This window comes from Polypterus senegalus, chromosome 5 (genome assembly GCF_016835505.1).
Source record: "Polypterus senegalus isolate Bchr_013 chromosome 5, ASM1683550v1, whole genome shotgun sequence".
NCBI classification, from domain to species: domain Eukaryota; kingdom Metazoa; phylum Chordata; class Cladistia; order Polypteriformes; family Polypteridae; genus Polypterus; species Polypterus senegalus.
Genome location: NC_053158.1, coordinates 127,845,356 through 127,866,658, shown reverse-complemented (window position 1 = coordinate 127,866,658; position 21,303 = coordinate 127,845,356). Strand labels below are relative to the sequence as shown.

At 37.9% G+C, this 21,303-nt stretch overlaps 1 protein-coding gene across 1 annotated transcript in view; it reads left to right on the top strand.

Moving 5' to 3' along the window:
- Window positions 1–21,303, top strand: part of tnfrsf11a (tumor necrosis factor receptor superfamily, member 11a, NFKB activator) — a 77,556-nt gene that overhangs the window by 9,842 nt on the left and 46,411 nt on the right. The window lies entirely within an intron of this gene.

The following is a 21,303-nucleotide window of genomic DNA, read 5'->3' as shown; positions in this document are numbered from 1 at the left end:
CTCAAGTCACCAGTTCTACCTAAAAGGAAATCTCCCCTATGCTCTTAAAAATAAAAGTGTCAGAGTGGTTCTTCAGAGCGATGCCATAGGGGAACCATTTTTAGTTCCCAAAAGACTCATCCATGTGAAGGTTCTAGAAAGAAGCTTTATTTATTTTGGTCTGTTATAGGCTCCATACAATAAATAACCAGGAATAGATGGTAGCAGATCTGTAAAATAAAAATGGCTCATTTAAAATAACTCTCACTGCATATGTACAGTAACACATGCTATTGCAGGTTTTCTTAATCTGTTCATGTCCTGCTAGGTAGCCTAACATACATTAAAGATTTCATTTTTTATCTACATATTGCAAAGTTTGTTAAAGCACAAAGAACCTGCTTCATATGTAACAAATCCTTCCCAGAATGAAATGGTGCTTGGTCAAGCCATAGTTCTACAAGGAACCACACAACGCAGTAAAGGGCAATAAAATGCCTTTAAAGAACCATTACTTTACTTTTAAGAGCATGGGCAGTATCTGATGTAGCCACTAAACCTGTGACTCAGCTTTGTTTTGCTCAGCATCTCTGCATCTTTCAGCTGCTTCTGTGTATCCCACCAGACACACAGTCTATGCCAGTAGTAAAGTAACACTTGGGCAAGAATCACATAAGTCCATTGCAGGGCACATGCAACTTTTCAGGAACAAATTAAAGACTCTGCTTCATTTCACAGATTGTATTTAAATATTACAACAATCTAGATGAGAACAGGCCATTCAGCCCAGCAAAGCCTATTCATTTAATTCTTCTAAAATAACATCAAGACTAGTTTTGAAAGCCCATAAAGTCTTATTGTTTACCACGCTACTTGTTAGCTAATTCCATGTGTCTATGGTTTCCTTAACACATTTCCAACTGTGTCCCAATGTTCTTGATTAACTCATTTTAAAATAATAGTCTCGATCTACTGTACTAATTCCCTTAATATTTTGAAACACTTCAGTCATGTTTCCTCTTAATCCTCTTTTGATAAACTGAAAAGTCTTAGCTCTTTTAACCTTTCCGCATACGTCATCCACTGTAGCCCTGGAATCAGCCTAGTCACTCTTCTCTGGACTTTTGTAGCACTGCTACGTCCTTTGTGTATTTTGGAAACCAAAACTGTACAGAGTACTCCAGATGAGGCCTTAAGAGGACATTACAGTGCATCCGGAAAGTATTCACAGCATATCACTTTTTCCACATTTTGTTATGTTACAGCCTTATTCCAAAATGGATTAAATTCATTTTTTTCCTCAGAATTCTACACAACACCCCATAATGACATGAAAAAAGTTTACTTGAGGTTTTTGCAAATTTATTAAAAATAAAAAACTGAGAAATCACATGTACATAAGTATTCACAGCCTTTGCTCAATACTTTGTCAATGCAGCTTTGGCAGCAATTACAGCCTCAAGTCTTTTTGAATGCCACAAGCTTCGCACACCTATCCTTGGCCAGTTTCATTCATTCCTCTTTGCAGCACCTCTCAAGCTCCATCAGGTTGGATGGGAAGCGTTGGTGCACAGTCATTTTAAGATCTCTCCAGAAATGTTCAATCGGATTCAAGTCTGGGCTCTGGCTGGGCCACTCAAGGACATTCACAGAGTTGTCCTGAAGCCACTCCTTTGATATCTTGGCTGTGTGCTTAGGGTTGTTGTCCTGCTGAAAGATTAACCGTCGTCCCAGTCTGAGGTCAAGAGCGCTCTAGAGCAGGTTTTCCTCCAGGATGTCTCTGCAATCATCTTTCCCTTTATCCTGACTAGTCTCCCAGTTCCTGCCACTGAAAAACATCCCCACAGCATGATGCTGCCACCACCATGCTTCACTGTAGGGATGGTATTGGCCTGGTGATGAGTGGTGCCTGGTTTCCTCTGAACATGACGCCTGGCATTCACACCAAACAGTTCAATCTTTGTCTTATCAGAGCAGAGAATTTTGTTTCTCATGGTCCGAGAGTCCTTCGGGTGCCTTTTGGCAAACTCCAGGCGGGCTGCCATGTGCCTTTTACTAAGGAGTGGCTTCCGTCTGGCCACTCTACCATACAGGCCTGATTGATGGATTGCTGCAGAGATGGTTGTCCTTCTGGAAAGTACTCCTCTCTCCACAGAGGACCTCTGGAGCTCTGACAGAGTGACCATCAGGTTCTTGGTCACCTCCCTGACTAAGGCCCTTCTCCCCCGATCGCTCAGTTTAGATGGCCGGCCAGCTATAGGAAGAGTCCTGGTGGTTTAGAACCTCTTCCGATTACGGATGATGGAGGCCACTGTGCTCACTGGGACCTTCAAAGCAGCAGAAATTTTTCTGTAACCTTCCCCAGATTTGTGCCTCGAGACAATCCTGACTTCATGCTTGGTTTGTGCTCTGACATGAGCTGTCAACTGTGGGACCTTATATAGACAGGTGTGTGCCTTTCCAAATCATGTCCAATCAACTGAATTTACCACAGGTGGAGTCCCATTAAGCTGCAGAAACATCTCAAGGATGATCGGGGGAAACAGGATGCACCTGAGCTCAATTTTGAGCTTCATGACAAAGGCTGTGAATACTTATGTACATGTGCTTTCTCAATTTTTTTATTTTTAATAAATTTGCAAAAACCTCAAGTAAACTTTTTTCATGTTGTCATTATGGGGTGTTGTGTGTAAAATGATTTTAATCAATTTTGGAATAAGGCTGTAACGTAACAAAATGTGGAAAAAATGATGCACTGTGAATACTTGAGCATAATTCCCTTCATAATTTTAAACACTTCAATCATGTCTCCTTCTTTTCCTGTTTATCTTGTTTTGCTCAGATTGAGAAGGCTCAGCTCTTCTAATCTGTCCTCATAACTCATACCCTTTAGCCCCCAGAATCAGCTTAGTCGTTCTTCTGTGGACTTTTTGTAGCGCTGCTATGTCCTTTTTGGAGCATGGAGACCAAAATTGTACACAGTACTCCAATGTGTAATAAAGGTTGAGCATAATCTTCTTGGACTTGAATTCTACACACCATGCTATATAACCTAACATTATGTAAGCCTACTTAATCACTTCTGAACACTGTCTAGTAGTTGATAGTGTTGAGTCTACTATGGCTCCTAAATCTTTCTCATGAGGTGTACTTTTGATTTTCAGATCACCCATTGTGTATTCAAACCTAACATTTTTACTACCTACATGTAATACTTTACATTTACTTACATTTTAATTTCATCTGTCACAAATCTGCCCAAGCCTCTCTGCTTTCTAAGTCCCTGTGTAATAATTTAATGGATTCTAGATTATCTGCCAACCCACCCATCTTGGTATCATTTGCAAATTTAGCCTGCTGGTTACTTATATTCCTATCCAAATCATTTATGCATAGTAAAAATGACAGCAGCCCTAGCATTAAAAATAGCAGCAGCCCTAGCACTGACTCCTGTAAAACACCACACAATGCTGATAAGGTTCCTCACACCTCACCCTCTGCTTCCTGTGTCTGAGACAATTTTGCATTCATCTACAAACAACACCCTGATCTCCCATTTCTTTTAATTTTATGCAAAACCTATCATATTACACCTTATCAGATGCTTGGAAACCTTATCAAATTTGAAAGTCAAGAAAAATAATATCATAGCTCCAAGTCTTCTTGGATTAGAGGAAGAACACACACATGCTAGAAACTGGGAAAACAGGCAAACTTCAGTCACAATTTGGAACTGAACCTGGCGCTCAAAGTCCTGACATAAAGTGTCTTTTAGTTTTGGCACCCTTTAAGGGTAAGCAGTCACTGGAGATCCAGGGTTAGGAGATGTGCCCTCAACCTTGGGTTTTAAGCAGTCTTTTTTCACTCTTTCTTCTATTGTGTAATGGTCAAATAAGTAACAACAACAACAACAACATTTATTTATATAGCACATTTTCATACAAACAGTAGCTCAAAGTGCCTTACATAATAAAGAATAGAAAAATAAAAGATACAATTAGAAAACAAAATAAATCAACATTAATTAACATCGAGTAAGAGTAAGGTTCAATGGCCAGGGGACAGAAAAAACAAAAAAAACTCCAGACGGCTGGAGAAAAATAAAATCTGTAGGGATTCCAGACCATGAGACCGCCCAGTCCCCTCTGGGCATTCTACCTAACATAAATGAAACAGTCCTCTTTGGATTTAGGGTTCTCACGGAAGGGCTTGATGATGATGATGGTCACGTAGACTTCTTTTTAATCCGTCCATCATTGTTGGAGCATCATGAAGCTTTGAGTAGGTGGAGGTGGCGCAGGCCACCACCACAAAGAAACCGGAAAAAGAAACAGAAAAGAAAGTAGGGGTCAGTATGGATTTTAGAGCCACCATGAATAGTTATTATGATGAATTGAACATATAGAGTATCAGGATTAAGTTAAATTAAGTTAAAATGAAGTTATAAAAGGCCATGTTAAAGTAATGTGTTTTCAGCAGTGTTTTAAATTGCTCTACTGTATCAGCCTGCCGAATTCCTATTGGCAGGCTATTCCAGATTTTAGGTGCATAGCAGCAGAAGGCCGCCTCACCACTTCTTTTAAGTTTTGTTCTTGGAATTCTAAGGAGACACTCATTTGAGGATCTGAGGTTACGATTTGGAATATAAGGTGTCAGACATTCCGATATATAAGATGGGGTGAGATTATTTAAGGCTTTATAAACCATAAGCAGAATTTTAAAGTCAATCCTGAATGACACAGGTAACCAGTGTAGTGACATCAAAACTGGAGAAATGTGTTCTGATTTTCTTTTCCTAGTTAGGATTCTAGCAGCTGCATTCTGCACTAGTTGTAAACGATTTATATCTTTTTGGGTAGTCCTGAGAGGAGTGCGTTACAGTAATCTAGTCGACTGAAAACAAAGCGTGAACTAATTTCTCAGCATCTTTCAGTGATATAAGAGGTCTAACTTTACTTATGTTTCTTAAGTGAAAAAATGCTGTCCTAATGATCTGATTAATATGTGATTTAAAATTCAGATTACAGTCAACAATCACCCCTAAGCTTTTTACCTCCGTCTTGACTTTTAATCCTAATGTATCCAGTTTATTTCTAATAGCCTCATTGTATCCATTATTGCTGATCACTAAAATTTCAGTTTTCTCTTTATTTAACTTGAGAAAATTACTATTCATCCATTCTGAGATACAGTCAGACATTGTGTTAGTGAATCAACAGAATCAGGGTCATCAGGTGCTATTGATAAGTACAGCTGTGTGTCATCAGCATAGCTGTGGTAGCTCACGTTGTGCCCTGAGATAATCTGACCTAACGGAAGCATGTAGATTGAGAATAACAGCGGACCCAGGATAGAGCCTTGTGGAACACCATATTGGATATCATGTGTCTTGAGTTGTAATTCCCACAACTAACAAAAATTTTCTCCCTGTCAGGTAGGATTCAAACCAATTTAAGACACTGCCAGAGAGGCCCACCCATTGACTAAGGCGATTTCTAAGAATGTTGTGATCAATGGTGTCAAATGCAGCACTCAGATCTAAGAGGATGAGAACAGATAAATGGCCTCTGTCTGCATTTACCCGCAAGTCATTTACTACTTTAACGAGTGCAGTTTCTGTGCTGTGATTTGTTCTAAAACCTGACTGAAATTTATCAAGAATAGCATGTTTATTTAGGTGGTCATTTAACTGCATAATGACTGCCTTCTCAGAACTTTACTTAAGAAGGCAGGTTAGAGATGGGTCTAAAATTTTCAAGAGCTGAGGGGTCAAGATTATGTTTCTTAAGTAGGGGTTTAACTACAGCAGTCTTAAGACAGTCTGGGAAGACCCCAGTATCTAATGACGAATTTACTATGTCAGAACATTATCAATTAGCAGCCTGATACTTCTTTGAAAAACCTTGTTGGTATGGGTCAAGGACGAGGTGGAGGGTTTTAATTGAGAGATTATTTTTTGTAAATCAGGTAAATCTATCCTAGTGAAAGAGTTTAATTTGTTTATAACAGGATGCTGGGGTTTAGGAGGATCCTTAGTGTTGGGGAGATATACTATGTTATTTCTAATATCATTAATTTTTTGATTGAAAATACAGCGATAGCCTCACAGGTTTCACTGGAAGCACTTAGGAGGCATTCCTTTGAGCTACCTGGGTTTAGTAGGCGATCAATTGTTGAAAATAAGACTCTGGGATTACTAGCATTGTTATTTATAATCTTAGAGAAATAGCAGTCTCTCAAGACGGACAGTGTTATTGTATTCTGTTATTTTGACTTTTAATATTTCATGGTGGATAGTAAGTTTAGTCTTCCTCCATTGACGCTCAGCTCTCGGCATGTTCTCTTTAAATCAGACACTCTTTGGGTCTTCCATGGTATAACAATGCTAGAAGATTTTTTCACTGTCTTTTCAGGTGCAACTCTGTCAACAGCAGCTCTCACTTTAGAATTAAGTCTTTTCACCTTACTATTTACATTATGCTCGCTATTATAGCTGGCACTATAAACGGACTGATTGCTTAAAATGTTTGTAAGTTTTAAAGCTGCTGCGAATCAAAGAAGCGTTTTTAACAATATGCTTCTCATGAGTGTTTTTATCATTATTTCTATATTAAAAGTAGAAGAAAATGGTCTGATAGACCAATATCAATGATCTGTTTTATATCAACTTTCAGTCCTTTAGTAATCACTAAGTCTAATGTATGACCTGCTTTATGTGTAGGCTGATTTATGAGTTGTCTCAAATCAAAAGAATCCAGGAGGTTCATAAATTCTTTTACTTTTAGATCACACTGATTATCTATATGAAAATTAAAGTCGCCAACTATTAGGAGTGTGTCATAGTTAGTAATTAAAATTGACATTAAGTCAGAGAATTCCTCAAAAAGACGCGTTATATTTAGGAGGTCTATACACGGATAGTACTAGAACTTGAGAATCTCCATGGATAACAACGGTGAGATACTCAAAGGACTTGAACTTACCAAAACTGACATCTTTACATTTTAATCGCTCGAGTAAATGTTAGCCAATCCCCCCCTTTTCCCTGGCGGTCTGCATGAGTAAAACTGTAATCCGGAGGCAGATTCGATTAAAACAGCGCGCATCTGAATTAAGCCATGTTTCATTTAGTGCAATAAGATCTATTTTTTATCACTAATAAGATCGTTGATAAAAACGTTTTGTTAGTTAAAGCTCTAACATTTAATAGTGCCATATTTAATGTTTCGAGGTGCAGAGATGAGTACTATGTGCGTTATTGATATTTGGAATAGGAACTAAATTATTATTATTAGCGCGCTCTGTGTGTATTTTTGTTTAATCTGTGATCTGTTTTATAGTTTTAATACATTGTTCCTCTAAAATAGTGATTTTAATTAGATTATTGGAGTTTATGCCGTATTTCCTAGGTTTTCTACGTGCATTGAGATTGCTTATTACAGTATTAATGTGTGCACTTTAACGGAAGACTCTATTAAACATTCATCATGTCCTGGCACAACAGTATTATTTCGAAGGGGTTAAGAGCAGAGATAGATAGTCAAGAAAACGAATTACCTTCGATATGTTTTCGGAGAGGACCCGGCGCCAAACTGTTCGGATGCAGGCCATCACGCTTGAAGAGACGGCCTTTCCAAAAGAGATTCCAATTGTTGATGAAACCGACATCCTTCTTCTTGCAGAAACCCTGTAGCCAGTTGTTCAACCCTAGCAGACGACTGTAGTACTCGTTGGATCGTCTGACGAGAGGTAGTGGACCCGAAACGAAGATCTTTGCCGATGGGGTCCTCTCCTTCGTGTCTTTAATCAAAGCTGAAGTCAGCCTTCAGGATTTCTGATTGTCGGTGCCTTATATCGTTTACGCCGGCATGCAAGACAATTGCTCCAACTGCCCTCTCCTTGTGTTTCTCGTAGACTGCTGGCGCATGTTTCATTACATCTCGGATACGAGCACCGGCAAAACAAGAAACAAACGATTTTGCATTAGGGCATGCGACATTAAGGTTTCTAACGATAGAATCACCTACCACTATTACATCACCAGGTGCTGAAGGCGAAATGGGGACGCGGAGAGGGTCAAACCGGTTCTGAGATAAAATGCTCGCCTGTGCCGATGGAGGTGCTCTGGCCTTGAACCCCGCCTGCATATCTGAAATCCACCGAGGTCATCAGCGGCGTCGCTCCTACGAGACGCGGGGGTGAGGTCGGCACAACGCTGGGTTGATGTTTCACGGTTCCAGATGGCAAGGACGGTTTATCCAACAGCCGGACCTTCAGATTTCTAAGGTATCTCCGTCGGGACAGGAGTTTCTGAATCTGTTCGTCGAGTGCCTGGAGTTCTTCAACTACGATTTCAACGCGAGTTACCCCACTGTCGGCCATTTTCTGCTTCGTGCCCTAGGAGAAATGAGAGAGAGGTTAGACTGTCACTGGCAGAACTAGTAGAAGTTTTCAGTGTTTTACTTAGGTATAAACTGTCCAGTATTGGCATTACACTATAGGTAAAGTTCTGTTAAACTAAGTTTTTATCTTGATAAGTTTTTGTCTGTCATTTAATTTTCATAACGTCATTTATAGCATACCCATATGTTATAATTCAGATTGGATTTGGATCAAAATAAGTATGTGATTTAATTACACTAACTGGAAGTTATTCACGTAATAAAACTTCAAAACATCTATACTTTGTGGATTATGGGGCAGAGGATAGCAGTGCCTGGATATGAATAAATTGGATTTGCCCATTTGCCCACCACTTATTTACAGAGAAAGGAAAATGTTTGCTCTTGTTTGGAAGAAGGTTTGACTCTCTGCAGTAAAAGATAAGTCCACTACACCAGTGTCATGCTGGCCAAGTCAGTGATGTCATAAATAATACTGTAGATGTGGCACGCTTTGGAATGGTTTTGCCAAGAAAATTAGTTATATGCAGTCTATAAGTAAAGTGCTCATATCTTGAAAATCTAAACTTAGTGTACCTTTAGCAGTGGCATTTTTCACGTAGACCTCCATGATTTCAGTTTAATGTGCTCTATGACAATGCAGCTTGCTGCTGTACTCAGCCTATAACTAAGCTAGAATGTCTGGATGTGGTTTGGGAGTTATTCTGCTTTGCAGCTACTTCTTGGATGGTGCCCAGCTGGCCCAGTGCTTCAGCACACAATTTTCCTTTCTAATTGCATGTGGCTGCCTGCACTGAAAGACAATTCTGTATGCCACTGAGAAGTTCAATATTACCAATACATTACTTTCTCACCAGTCACATATTGTACCTACAGGTTTCCTATGGCCATGCTGTTAATTCTTGTGATAGAAGTAAAACATAATAACCAAGAGCTGAAGCTACAATTGCACTAATGTGTGGGTCAACTTTATGGGTTAATTTTTAATCCAGCCATTTCCTGAATTTATTTCTTGGGGACGGAAGATGGAACCAACATTGAAGGAGTCAGCATGAGATGAGACTCCATTACAAAGCTCATTTCCACAGACACCCTATAAGCTTCTATACAGTAATGTTAATGTATTGCAAATACATTATTACTAATATACACACCAATTTTTTGATAAAAAGTGTAAAGACTCTATCCATTATTTTTCAAAACCAATTTAAATCAGTCACTTTTTTTTAAAGATTTTTTCATGTTGTAGTCTTGCCTCACTTTCTCACGGGCGGGGGTTGAATTATGGTTTGTTAAGTTTGACATGATTGTATGGAATGTTGTTATCTTCAAATAATATCAATTAAATTAAATTTTAAACAATCAGTTTATGATCTTGACGAAGAAGAATTTGTGTTGGCAGCCAGCACTGAATGATACTCCAGTTCATTGCTTGCACATTAACATGTGCTGTGCTGGCTTAAATAAAGCAATATTTATTTATTGGTCATGCACACTCAAAGATGGATCTGTTCACAAATTTGCACAACTGCTTACTGAAAAAAATAATTATAAAAGGTTCATCCAGCCATTTCCTAAACCTGTTTTGTCAGTTCATGGTTGTAGGGAGCCAAAGCGGGCAGCATTAGGCGCAAACAGGAACTAGGTTGGTTAAGGATCCAGAATATCGCAGGGCATGCTTATGATCAGATAGCAATACTTTGTGTGCAGTAATACTTTCTGGCCTATCACAGACTGCGAAAGACTGAATTATTCACTAATTTACAAAATCACATATCAATAAAAATAAATATAACAAATAATTACACTGGACAAGTAAATAGTGTGAAGCACTATGAATACCTTACACCAGGGATTCTTAAACTTATTTTTGTTCTGACCCAATCTTGTACTTTTTAATGATTTTGAGACCCGTTCCTTGTTGAATTCCCAGATGATTGTCAGAGTTTCCCCCTTGGTGAATCATGAACGTGGGGAAGGAGTAATTGAGGACGATCGTTAGAGCAATGTCAATCACTTAATTGACCCACTACAACCCACTTCGCAAACCATTCATGAGCCATTATCATTACTGTAAATACAACAGTAACCTGCAACGCAGCGGTGACAACCTGCGACCCCTTTGGGTCACTGCTCATAGTTTAAGAAACTCTGCCTTACACTATGAGTACTCAGTTTAACACACAATAATACAATATGCACAGTATCAATAAAGCAATCACACTTTTTTATGTCTTTTTGTAAAGGATAAGTTGCGAAATAAACTAGAAAAAATTAGTTGATCTGAGTAAAATACACAAAATGACACCAGGGGACACTGAACACAGAATTAATTAATTAGGATTTCACCACATTTACAGTAAACTGCTTTCTGCTACATTTACAAATGCATCTTATTTAATGGCTCTATGACTGAATTAAGTAAAAATAGATGAGTGGGTTCTAACTACTATTATAAATTATTTATAGAAATGTTTTGTGTAAAATATGGCTGCTTTAACCAACTAAATTCATTGTAGTCACATTCCTTTTTTAAAAAAGAGTCTTGTGTATCATTGTTGTGCTTTCCATAGAAATATGCTATTCAATACATATTGATCATTTAGACACTTGATTTTGATTTTATATGAAAGAAAATATTTAACAAAGTACTGTATTTGCAATTACATGAAATCTCTGGATGATAAAGCAATACATTGCATAGCAACCAACGTAGCCAGTAAACAAATATTCAGGACAGTGACTAAAAAAGACAGAGAAAGAAGGTCAATAAAGGTCACATATTAAAAGCAGGGCAACACAATGACACTTCTTCCTCACTGCTCCAGAGTCCTGAATTTGAACCTTTTCTTCATGCACATTTCCCCCAATGTCTGCGTAGGTTTTTGTTTTCCAGAAACTCTGGTTTTCCTCCCACATATCAAAGTCATGCATGTTAGGTAATTGGCGACTGTAAATTGACTCAGTCTGACTGTGGATGTGCATGCAAGTATTTCCCTGAAGCAGACTTTTATCCCAAGTAGAGCTGATTCTTGAAGTCATGGACTCAGGTTCTGTAACACCACAACCACCTAAAAAACCTGGATAAAACAGAAGCACATTTAGATGGATGGAGAATCAAAACAGAAATGAAGTTAAATGCTAATTTCTGGTGTGTGATTTGGTTTCAGTTTAGGTTTTATCTGACCAATGCATATAACAAGTACAATTACAATAGAATTTTACTCTTGTCCATTCAGTTCAGATAGAAACAAAGAAAATGCAGCAGCATTTAATAAATGAAGGCGAGGACATAAGCAGATATTGCTTTTGAGTACACAAATTCATAATTTACTCAAAACTACACCCTCACAAAATACCACATAAAAGATAAAATGTAATAATCAGCAAACAAAAGTCTTTCTAGCATCTTAGATGCTAAATACAATAGGTCTGTAATCCATGCAAGCCACAATAGAATGAATAGTCAGAGTCTTACGGAAAAGTTATGTCTGGCCAATGGCCAATAAAAGTGCAGTTTTGTTCTAAAATCCACAGTAGGCTCTATTATGAAACAGCTATCCCAGAGGAGTGTCTGAGGCCTCTCCTTCTAGCTATGCTGTTCTCACAGATAAAACTTAATGGCAGTCTTAATGAATACAGTTTGCTTTACTTTCCTGCTTGAGCAAACATGTTTGTCAAGAATGTCCACTTGATGTTGCAGTGCACCACTCCTTCCTTATCTATTCATCTGTAATTTCATTATCAAACTTACTTAACATAGTCCAAGGTCACAGGTTGCAAAGTCTAATAAAGTTGCATCATTCAAAAAGCATAAAAACAGCCGAGCAAGAAAGCTGATAGCAATCACAGTGCCTGATTATCACAAAGACATATACAGATACTGTAGGTGCTAGTGGCCACAATTCTGGGTATCTGTTTTCTCAACAAATATTTTATTGGAGAGATTATTGTAATTTACAATACCACAGTCTAGCCAAGTAGGATTTACAAGTAAAGATAAAATACAAAATAAAAGAAATATAAATGAATGAGGGTTAGAGATATAAGATGGGAGCCATCTTTATTTCAACAACTTCACATATGGCATCCATGAATGCCACTATTCGAGGAGTTCCCAAACTTTTTAGGCCAAGACTCTCCCAGAATGTTGTATCACCTGATCAGAGCCCCTCACTAATATAAACCCAAAGCTAACTTTAAAGCTGAACATTATCCTGGATCTTTGTTTCTGATTACAGCAGTTCCACAGCATGAAAATTAGCAGACCTAATTTTCCAAACACATTCTTAACTATAGCTGACTTTTAATGAATATGTGCTCAAGTATCACCTGATAGCTCTAGGCTATGGAACTCAGCCCCTTTTTTTGGTGTACCACCTCCAGGAAATGAAATGTTTTAAAGTACCACCATTTTGTACCTTAAATGGTTTACTAGGTACAACAAAATGATTTCTTTAATCACTGCAACAATTTTCATTTGTGATTTTTAACAAGGAATTATTTTGACAGTGAGGTCGGCTCCTTGCTCCCTCTTCTATAATGGGAGGCTGTTGAACTCATAACCGAGATGAATGTGGCAGATGAAGACAAAACACACCAAGCAAGGGGATGGTGAAAAGTGCAAGTGCTAAAACAAACAGTGTTCAAAAAGTGCATTGCTCAAAAAGGTATAATCCACAAAAACGTCCTAGTGTAAGTGGAGGTTAACAAAATGATTAAATAAATAATCCAAAAAAAACGAGGTTAAAACAATGCAAGAGTCTTCTTAAAAATTCTCAGTCCCTGGTGCTTCCCTTTAAAAACCAAAGCCTCTCTGGCTTATCCTACTCGGACCTCACAGCACAGAGAGACGTTTACCAACAGGTGCAGACATGCTTCAAATCTGGCCTGTGTCTCCACCGCCTTGTACCTCAGTGTCCCATGGGGAGCCACCAGACCCTGCTCCCACACCCAGGCTCCTCCTGCCGAAAGTGTACCATCCTCCCACCACTGCTGATCGCTATCTCCACCCCTGAGAGGACACTCTAAACATAACGATCACTCCTGCTCCATGGTTGCTCAACAGGAGTGATCCCCATGCCCCCACCTGAGTGCTGGCAACACGCTACTTCCTGGGGCACCATTCCCATCTGTCTGCTTCTCTCTAGCACCTTCTCACTCCCTCTCCTGTCTTTCTCTCCATCCTTTAACCTCTACTCTCATTTGTTCTTTTTCCCTCTCTTCTCTTGTGCCGGCTTGTTCTTATAAGGCTCTGTGGACGCAGCGTCTCAATCACGCTTTGCGGGAAGCCGATGAATCAATTCAGAAAGACTGCATCTTCATGTGCAGGTGCGTTTCACCCCAAATACTCCACCAACTCCCCGCAGCTGTGCAAGCGCACCCACAGAGAAAGAGCTGGCCAATTGATTATTTATTAAAAGCAGCCACTCTTTTTGAGCTGTGGACCCGCTACATCACAATTATTAATAGCTTTATGTGGGTCTATGTTTTTAAATTTTCAATGTATATGCTAAATGCTTACATTTGAATAAAGACATTTAAAAATACAAAAACATATTTCTCAATATATATTAAAAATTCTAGTAGTACTGTAAGACACATTTTCTAAGATATATTACAGTATATTTTTAAATATACAACTTAGTTATATTATAAAATGTACTTTATGGTGTAGAGGTATTTCACAACTTTTAATATATATATGATATTTTTGCATACTGATGTATATTCTAAAAAGATATTAACTTAGAATTGAATATATCACCCAAATGGTGTTATAAGGTGTTTCTTATATCGAGATCCATCCTAGGCCAAAGCTCTGTGCCACAGCACACATTGTAAACTTGGAAGAAACCTCAGAGAAGTAAGTAATAACACTGTAACTTGCAATGTTCTTTCCTCAGTACAATGCTCAGCTTGGAAATGGTAATTAAAAGTAGGCATTGTAGGAAAATTGTATCTTTAGGGCTTTTTAACTCTTGATTTTCATTTTGATTGTAGCTTGTTGCTTTGTATTTTGATGATTATGCTATCTGAGAATCTACGACTTTCCACAAATTTATGAACAGGTGTTTTTATATTCCAGACTCATTTATTGTTAAAATTGTTTGCCTGACAGTAGATTTATTCATCTTCAGAAACTAAAATTGAAGAGATATGCATGTATCACATTTCTGGCATTATCGTTTTTTTACAATTTTTCTTGAAATGTCAGAAAACATCAGTAAAATGATTCAGTATGGAATACATCACATTCTATATATGCTAGCACATCTACCTACTTGAACAGCTTATATAATAAATTAAATTCATTAGAAAGCCTGTGTTAAAAGATGAGCAATGAATGATCTGTCAGAAGCATATCTCTGGGAAACACAGCATGCATTTGGAAATATGTTTGTTATAGTATAGGATATATCTATTTTAAAATATTTCAGATATAATCTTAAAAATATACATTTGAACTACCGGTACATATATTTTACATTCTAAAGAAAATAAAAGAGATATCCACATATTTTCTGGTATATTGCAATATATATCTTTATATATTTTTGTAAGGGATGGTCAAGGTGTGTGCCAACTTTCCGCTTTCATTTGTTCTGCTATGGTTTATCGTCATTGTGTAAATAGGTAAATTAAACAAAAGTACCCAACCAAAGGAATTCTTTTCAAATCAAAGGCCAGCATATTAGCAGAGTGAGTCCAAAGGTTAATTTGCCTTTTATTAAACACTTCCAGTAAGAGAGAAGCAGGGAAAAAGTACACAATCTGCTTTATACTTACAGTTGTGCCTGAAAGTTTGTGAACCCTTTAGAATTTTCTATATTTCTGCATAAATATGACCTAAAACATCATCAGATTTTCACTCAAGTCCTAAAAGTAGATAAAGAGAAACCAGTTAAACAAATGAGACAAAAATATTATTTTTGGTCATTTATTTATTAAGGAAAATGATCTAATATTACATATTTTTGAGTGGCAAAAGTATGTGAACCTTTGTTTTCAGTATCTTGTGTGACCCCCCTTTGCAGCAATAATTGCAACTAAACGTTTCTGGTAACTTTTGATCATTCCTACACACCAGCTTGGAGGAATTTTAGCCCATTCCTCCATACAGAACAGCTTCATCTCTAGGATGTTGGTGGGTTTCCTCACATTAGCTGCTCGCTTCAGGTCATTCCACAACATTTCGATTGGATTAAGGTCAGGACTTTGACTTGGCCATTCCATAAACATTAACTTTATTCTTCTTTAACCATTCTTTGGTAGAATGACTTGTGTGCTTAGGGTTGTTGTCTTGCTGCATGACCAACCTTCTCTTGAGATTCAGTTCATTGACAGATGTCCTGACATTTTCCTTTAGAATTCTCTGATATAATTCAGAATTCATTGTTCCATCAATGAAGGCAAGCCGTTCTGGCCCAGATGCAGCAAAACAGGCCCAAACCATGATACTACCACCACCATGTTTCACAGATGGGATAAGGTTCTTATGCTGGAACGCAGTGTTTTCCTTTCTCAAACATAACGCTTTTCATTTAAACCAAAAAGTTCTATTTTGGGCTCAACCGTCCACAAAACATTCTTCCAATAGCCTTCTGGTTTGTCCACATGATCTTTAGCAAACTGCAGACGAGCAGCAATGTATTTTTTGGAGAGCAGTGGCTTTCTCATGCACACCATTGTTGTTCAGTGTTCTCCTGATGCTGGACTCATGAACATGAACATTAGTCAATGTGAGAGAGGCCTTCAGTTGCTTAGAAGTTACCCTGGGGTCCTTTGTGACCTCGCCGACTATTACATGCCTTGCTCTTGGAGTGATCTTTGTTGGTCGACCAGTCCTGGGGAGGGTAACAATGGTCTTGAATTTCCTCCATTTGTACACAATCTGTCTGACTGTGGATTGGTGGAATCCAAACTTTTTAGAGATGGTTTTGTAACCTTTTCCAGCCTGATGAGCATCAACAACTCTTTTTCTGAGTCCTCAGAAATCTCCTTTGTTTGTGCCATGATACACTTCCACAAACATGTGTTGTGAAGAGCAGACTTTGATAGATTCCTGTTCTTTAAATAACACAGGGTGCCCACTCACACCCGATTGTCATCCCATCGATTGAAAACACCTGACTCTAATTTCACCTTCAAACTAACTGCTAATCCTAGAGGTTCACATAATTTTGCCACTCACAAATATGTAATATTTGATCATTTTCCTCAATAAATAAATGACCAAGTATAATATTTTTATCTCATTTGTTTAACTGGTTTCTCTTTATCTACTTTTAGGACTTGAGTGAAAATCTGATGATGTTTTAGGTCATATTTATGCAGAAACATAGAAAATTCTAAAGGGTTCACAAACTTTCAAGCACAACTGTACAATGAACAACTGTGAGCAATGTTGAACATTTTAATTCCTTGTGTATTACAAATTGCATTGAGAATTGCAATTTGATTTTTAGTAGTATTAAATCAGATTGTTTTTAGTCTTACATTATTTAAAAAGAAGCATCTGCCTTATATTTACTACTCATTGAACATTGGTGTTGAATGAACATGAAAATGGATGGGCTAATGACATTAACCTCTACCTGAGGCAGCTGCCTACCCCAAACCCTAAGTAGAAAAGGGATGAACATAAAAACCACCTTGTTTGGGGCAGAGGTAAGGTGGTCAGAATTTGGCTCAGACTCTGGTCCCTCAAGCTACAAAGCAGTCGTGCTGACCACTGCACTAGAGGTGACCATCATAACAACATAAAAGTTGCAGATACAGGTAGAGATGCACCAAATGTATTGACCCATTGTCGGTATCAGCCAAAAAAACAAGAAAATGCTAAAATAAGCCAATTTTTGCAGCCAATTATTCCTGTTGCACTAACATTTCCCATCATGCTTCAGCAACAAAACTTAGCATGTAGAAAATGTCTGTGGTGTGGATTCCCTTTAGCATTTGTATAAATAACACAAGAAATGCTATTTGCAGGCGGCACGGTGGCGCAGTGGTAGCGCTGCTGCCTCGCAGTTAGGGGACCCGGGTTCGCTTCCCGGGTCCTCCCTGCGGAGTTTGCATGTTCTCCCGTGTCTGCGTGGGTTTCCTCCGGGCACTCCGGTTTCCTCCCACAATCCAAAGACATGCAGGTTAGGTGGATTGGCGATTCTAAATTGGCCCTAGTGTGTGCTTGGTGTGTGGGTGTGTTTGTGTGTGTCCTGCGGTGGGTTGGCACCCTGCCCTGGATTGGTTCCTGCCTTGTGCCCTGTGTTGGCTGGGATTGGCTCCAGTGGACCCCCGTGACCCTGTGTTCGGATTCAGCGGGTTAGAAAATGGATGGATGGATGCTATTTGCAAGCTTTGCTCCCTGAAAATTTCACAAGGAGTGAATACTGTACTAGTAAAAGCTATACAATATAACAAATCTGAATATTCAACCAAAGGCAAGGCATACAAAGGACCATGTCATGTTTCTGAAAGTAAATCTGCTTCAGTCAAGAATGCTCAAGTTCCAATGCTGGCCAAGCATAGCGGAACTCCGTCAATAGCGCAAGCATTTCATAGCCAAAAAAAATTCAGTTCGGACAGTGCAAGAGCTTAAAGTATTACTTGGTATGTAATGGAATTCATCACACTTGAAAACCAGTTATGGTAGATTTTTTGTTATTAATTGTAAATAAAAAGGATATTAGAAATGCGCACCTGAAAGCAGTTCATTGTAAAATTCATAACCCGGAGACTTCATATTTCGTTTATTAAGCTAATATTAGTATTGTCTACACTGAATAAAAAAGTGACTGACCAGTGAATAAAATGAGAGCAGTTAAGTTATAAAATTATAGAACTCAGAGACTGTTTTTGTCTATTTGTTTGCCATGTGTTGGTATCATTTTCATATCAGAAAATAAATGCACTTTGATTTTTCATATTTTGCAAATGTCATTTAATTACACTTTCACAAATGTACTTATCCAATGTCAGCAGAACCACCAAACAATCGGTATTAACATCGGTATTGGACATGGCTTGACAAATAATCGCCTATCATTACTGGCCAGAAATTTTCAAATCAGTGCATCACTAGGCACAAGTGCTTTTCACTTGAGTGGAGGCAGGAATTGGCAGTCAGAGTTAAGATCACCAGACAAATGCAGCATGAGAAATTTCACAATGTTTAAAAAAAACTGCAGTAAATATATTTGAATATATAAAAAAACAATTACATTCAACATATTCTGTTTTGTTTACAGAGTAAAATCAAATTGTAATGTCATTATTGTCATGATGTCATTTCTGTGTGACAGAGACTGTAAGCCTACAGTAAAACACAAGGTGACAAATGGCATTGAAAGCCCTGCCTGTATAGCTCAGCAAAAAGATGGAGAAATCAGACATGTGCACATGGTTTTATATTCAAATAGACAAGGACTATGACAAATTTGGCAAAGGTTTAAGGTACAGTGATTATCCTGGCTTGTTTCAATATGTTTATTTAACTAAGTTGTGTTTCAGAAGAAAGTGAGAAGTGACCTCTGTTAGTATCAGGCAACAAAAAATGGTAGAATATGTTGAGTTGTCCCTGGGATTCTGTAGCTGGTAAAATGCTTTGCACAGTTAGCTCAATACTTTGTTGACACAGCTGCAAAACATTTTGGATTTCATTTCATCAAAAGAAAAATCTTCTGTAACAGATTATAAATTAAGTTTATTATTTGTTTATTTTGGGGGACTGGACCAAATTCACTAGAAAATAGTGGTCTTGGCAAAAGGAGTCAGAGTGTCTGCAGAATTGAGCAGGCAGAGGACTTTAAAACAGTCTTGTGAGCAGCAAGTACTCTGCACCACCATACTACCCACTCTACCGATTCAACTGTTAAAGACAACTGTTACTAGATACATACATTAGCACCCTAGGTTCGTGACTTAGAAGTCATAAAGCACTGTGATTTTAGTGACTGTAGATAATAAATGTATGGCATTGAGTGATGTTGCATAAAGCCTTATGAGATAATACTACAGTTTTGAGGTAAACTTGTAAAATAACTCATCACTCATGAGGTCAGGAGAGGAATGGATATTATATATAGGTCACTTATGCAAGGCTTGGGTTTATTAAAGGTCCTGCACACCTACATAGGTTGGCCTATTTAAGTGTTTTTTTCAACAACCGCAGCAGATTCTATGTGGTTAACCCCATAGCATTATAGCATTTACTCATTCTTAGCAAGCTTTGCTGATGCAGAACATGCTGCTATACTGTAACTTCAGCATTATTCACTCTTTCAGAAAGCTTAAAACACTTTCTAATTATATTAACAGAAACAAGTGGGTGTAGACTGATACAACTGAACCATCTCAAAGCAGAATCCCATTATTTGATGACAAAGGACGAGACTGTCTGTCTCGTGGCAAGGTTTAGGCTTACAGGTTCTCATGAGATTTCTCATATTTTTTTACTTCAGTTTTATCTATTAATATCTGTGTACAGTGAGTTATGAAAGTCAGATATGTTTATAGCGTATATTACAATGACATACAAAGCCAATATTTATTTTCAGTTTTTATTTTTTTATTGCCTGGTATAGAATAGACTTTCTTTGATTACAGATGCTGTAGCAAGAAGTGTAAATGACACTGTACTTGATAGATGCTGAGAGTAACATTTGTAACGTATGAAAGATGGAAAATAACATAGTCAATGGAGTGGCAAATAAACTCTAGATGAGTCAAAAACATGATACAAAAAGGAAGTAGTCACTACACTAAACATACGTTTTTTCACAGTTATAGAGTAAAAGGAGGGGAACCACCATGACTACAGTATTTACTTAGAACAAAAGCCAAGGAATGTCACAGAAATATCACCAATACCTTGAACAGGAGCCACTGTGGGAATCTGCATGTCAAATCTAGCAGTGGACTTGCTCACACCAGCAATGTCATTATGGCATAAAAAAGAGTTAGAACTTGTAACGATATTAAGAAATGAGAATCTAAACTGAGAAAAGATTATAACTGGTAAATGAGAAATGGAAATATGCAGTTTAAACACACATTGTTAAAACAAGGTTAAAGGATATGTAAAGTAAAGGAAAACTAATGAGACTGAACAAAGTGGTCAAGGGTGATGGCCAAAGGACAGAAAAATAAAAGCTGCTGAAATTGTACAGGAAAGTATATTAAAGAAAATTAATGATAAGCCAATTTTAAGTTTAACTTCTGCAAAAGCATAAAACATTCACAAGAAAATTATGCTAAAGCTAGATTTACACCAATGGGTACATAGGCATGTGTTTTCTGAACACTAATTTACTGTATAAGTGTTTTTTGTATTCTGGTGCAGTGAACATGCATAGGTTTACGTATTTACATTCGCTGTTCAGCCTGCTTCTCTCTGTCATTTTTGGAATGTGCAAATGTTTTTGTTGAGCCCTGTGAGGGGTGTTGTGTTGTGTTGTGTTGTAGGTGATCTGTGCTTTGTCAATTATGATTGTCGATTGCAATCTTGAAGAATTAATTTAACACATACATTAGCAGAGAATATGCACTTAAATTTGACTACATCGATAAATTTTTCGTTGTTAATATATGAAAGTGTGTTCATTCAAAGACAGAGACTTTGGAGAGAACTCTAGTCCTAGCAGCTCATAGCACAAGGCAATGGACTTTCCTGCATACTGCCTAAGAATGTGCCTGCGCTCAGAGTGATCTGCTAGAAACAGTAAAAGGTGAAGACAAGGAAATGTTAAGGGGAGTGTGTCTCTCTGTATAGATTCAAGTCAAAATAAAAACAGAAAATTCTGAATTTGTGTTTTTGTGCATCTACATTAATTTCAATTGGCTCCTTCTGTGTGCAGAAATGCATAAAACATGTATCATGTTGCTTTTTAGGAAGCACCACAGTGAGTGGAACGGGGGCACAGAA